Source organism: Eumetopias jubatus, unplaced genomic scaffold (genome assembly GCF_037043125.1).
Source record: "Eumetopias jubatus isolate StellerSeaLion01/CBP00866 unplaced genomic scaffold, mEumJub1_p1.0 scaffold_7, whole genome shotgun sequence".
Lineage (NCBI taxonomy): Eukaryota > Metazoa > Chordata > Mammalia > Carnivora > Otariidae > Eumetopias > Eumetopias jubatus.
In genome coordinates this window covers 74971151-74975080 of record NW_028274813.1, presented here as the reverse complement: position 1 = coordinate 74975080, position 3930 = coordinate 74971151, and the positions used below count along the sequence as shown (strand labels likewise).

Below are 3930 nucleotides of genomic sequence, written 5' to 3'. Positions count from 1 at the left end.
AGTATATTCCAAGATGTGTATATTACTTACTTATTGATTGACATGAGCGTTCTAGTTTTTGTGAACTTAGTTCAGGAAAGGCATGCTAGCAGATATAGTACAGAGTGAAAGGAGCCTTACCACTAGGGCCATATGTCTAGGTAAATCCTACAGTATTAAAGTTGTGTTGCCTTTATCAATTAAACCAAAAGAAGCAGAAAATGTGAAACAATATAAATATAAAACATTTGACAAGAAAGCAGATTTTAATCCAGTCCTATCAATAATAATCCTATTACATGTCGCTCACCTAACAAGACATCATACTATTTTTTGTACAGTCAGTATTTAATATATACTTATTTATATATATCAACATATTTGACAAGCTACTACATTCCTTTCTGTGGTCTTGAAATGTACCAGTTCGTAAGATCTTTGTACCCTTGTACCAGTTATCCTCTGTCTCTTGAATTTTCTGTCCCCATGTAATTCCATGGGTGTGTCTTTCAAGTTGTCTGGTTATCAACTAACCCCTGCTCTGAAAGACCTTGCTTAACAACCAAAAGCAAAGTAACTACCATCTCCCAGTCAAACTTTATCATAACATTATTTTTTATTTGCTTCAGAGCACTATCTCTTTTGGATATGTTTTCAATTTAATAGTTTAATCTGTGTTTATCTACCTGAATATAATCCCAAGAGACCTGGACTCTTACCTGCCTTATTCACATAGCTAGAATAGTGCCTGAAAATTGCAAGTACTTAGTAAATGTAGTATTTGCTAAATTGACTGACTGATTTAGTGCATTAATGAATAATTGATTTAATCAGTTCCAACTGGATTTTCTCCTTTGTTGTTGTCCCATTCTTCTATTTCATTCAGCAAACCATGTGATGACTCAGTAACCTCCTCACGGAAGCTTTCACTTCCTGGTTGCAAAAAGTATAAATCACAGGGTTCATCAAAGGAAAAATGACTGTATGAAAGAGAGAAACCACGTTGTCAGCTGGGAAGGCTCTGAATGGGCGAGTATAGATGAAGATGACAGGTCCAAATATCAGAAACACAGTGATAATGTGTGTGGTACATGTAGAAAGGGCCTTGTTCTTCTCTTCAGAGGAATGTCCCTTCCACAGCAGAGGATGACTGCAGAGGAGGCCAGAAGTCCCAGGAAGCACAGCAGGGTGAGCAGGCCACTGTTGGAGACCATCAGGAGCTCCACCACAAAAGTGTCTGTGCAGGCCAGCTTGATGACCTGCGGCACATCACAGAAGAAGTTATCTAGCTGGTTTGGGCCACAGAAGGGCAAGCGGAGAATAAGGGCTGCTTGTACAATGGAATGAGTAAAGCCCCCAAGCCACAGAGCCAACAGCAAGGCATAGCAGACTCTAGGGTTCATGACAGTAGAATAGTGCAAAGGATGACAGATGGCGATGTAGCGGTCAAAGGCCATCACAACAAGAAGAAACATCTCCCCTGCCCCCAGGAAGTGCAAGAAAAAGAGCTGAGTGATGCAGCCTCCGTAAGAGATTATTTTCTTCTCAGAGGGGAAGTCTGCCAGCATCCTGGGAGCCACAATGAAGGAATAGGATGCATCCAGGAAGGCCAAGTTGCCCAGAAAGAAGTAGAGGGGGGCTGTGAGGCCAGGGTCTGATCTGATGGTGAGGATGATGAGGAAATTTCCAGGGAGGATGATGAGGTAGAAAACTAAGACTAGCACAAAGACCAGGAGCTGAGCATGTCGAGACTGGGTCAGACCAAGGAGGATGAATTCTGTCACCACTGTGCTGTTCTCCCTCTCCATCTCCCCTCTGTCTGCAGAATAACAAACTATTATCTGTTATAACCACCTTTTTAGCTCTTCTCCAGATAAAAACATTTATTTACCACATCCAAAACTTGCCTAGCTGAAAAAAAAATGCATGTCCAGTAAGTGTCTTATGTTTTGAGCTGACCCTTCTACCCTCCATTTCTTGATCCCTCCCTAAGACATTGTTCTCATAACCACACTCTCATTCCCATTTAACCATGTGCTTCTATATACTTGTGCTCCCCTAGGAGTCTGGGCTACTTTGCTTGAAGAATAGTTGAGATTTCCTGATTAAAACAAAACTTAACCATTATTAAATTTGTCAGGTGTGTTGTTTTCTCAGTTAGCTGTGGTGCACCGTCTCTAATGTTTAGATTTGTTGCTGGGTTTTCATCGCTTCTCTTCATTCCCACAGAGCAAAGTGCTTTTGCAAGTGCTTCTTTCCTTTGGCTCTGTAGAATCCCTATTTCCTGGTTGGTAACTCTATGTCTTGTTTTCTAAATGTGTGCCTTACTTATTTCTATCACACTGTTCTGCTTTGGTGCCCTTGTGCACCTTTGTTCCAAACTGGTTTAGGGTTCCAAACAAGAATCCTGCATTCTCCTAACATAGAGGTATTCCCCTAGGTACACCCTTGATTGGATCCCAATCCTGAATCTGCTGCACACCCTGTTCTTAAATACTAATGAATACTAATCCATGTTTATTTGCTTGCCATGTATCCATAACCTACTTTTCCCTCAGATCTCAGAATGATAGCCGAATGATATCCTACCCACAAATATTTTCATATAAACTTATCAGAATATATAAAATATTTTGAACATCTCAATATAATCAAAGCATGCTAGTGCTGGAATTGATCATGTAGAACATACAGTATGACATACTCATTTGACTGATGAGAAAAATAAAGCAATTGCATTTCAGATTCTTAGTTTTGCAATGATTTTTCTTTTTTATTATCATTCACAAGTGGTAAGAAAAATAAGAGGTGTGTATTCCTCATTTTAAACCAATTAGGATATTAATAATCAGTGTCCATCTATTGGTGTTATTTTATTTAGGTGCTTAAATAGTCATAATATTGCTTGCATAAATATTGCCCCTTTTCAGGCTATAATCTAGTCTATGAATTCTGTTTAGAATTATATTTGTGGGTTTTTTGTATATTACTATATATGTATTTGTATATTGCTATAATTGTAGAAACATATTTTATAAATAAATACTCATATATTGTGATATCTGTTTGTTGACATGAATGACTTAAAAAATGCAAGATTGCTAATTGTAACACAGTACTATAATGTGACATATAACAATATTTCTCTTGATTTTGAATTACATACAATAGTTGCTTTTCAAAAGTACTATGGATACAATGGAATGCAGTTTGGCAATAAAAAGGAATGACATGTGACATGCTACAACATGAATGAACTCGAAAACATTATTCTTTGTGAAAGGAGCCAGTCACAAAGGACCGTATCCTGTACAATTCAGTTTATGAAAATCTGCAAACAAGGCAAACAGTTATTTCATGCATCTTGGGGTTGATAGTAAGTAAAAGAGTGGGTGCCTAGGGCTGTGGGTAGAATGGGGAGTGACTATAATATGACTATAATACAAGTTTTCTTTTGGGGAATATGAATATGAAAATGCTTTAAAATTTATCATGGTGATGTTTGCATATCCCTGTACATACACTTAAAACCCTTGAGCTATATATTTAAATTGGTAAATTTTATATGTTGATTATATTTCAATAAATCTTTTTTTTAATTTATTAGAGAGAGAGCAGGGGGAGGGACAGAAGGAGAGGGAGAATCTCAAGCAGACTCTGTGCTGAGTGTGGAGCCCAATGTGGGGCTCCATCTCACAACCCTGAGATCATGACCTGAGCTGAAATCAAGAGGCAGACACTTAACAGACTGAGCCACCCAGGACCCTGAATCTTTTTTTTTAAGTGCCATTAAAAGTGATATGGAAAGGGGTAACTGGGTGACTGTCAGTTAAGCATCTGACTCTTGATTTCAGGTCAGGTCTTAATCTCAGGGTCTTGAGATCAAGCCCTAAGTTGGGCTCCCTGCACAGCAGAGAGTCTGCTTGTCTTGCTCTCCCTCTGCCCCTCTCC

General features: G+C 38.6%; 1 pseudogene; it reads right to left on the bottom strand.

Annotated features, from left to right (window-relative positions):
• Positions 1-861: 861 nt before the first annotated feature.
• LOC114221453 (olfactory receptor 4N5-like) lies at positions 862-1787 on the bottom strand (annotated as a pseudogene).
• Positions 1788-3930: the final 2143 nt, after the last annotated feature.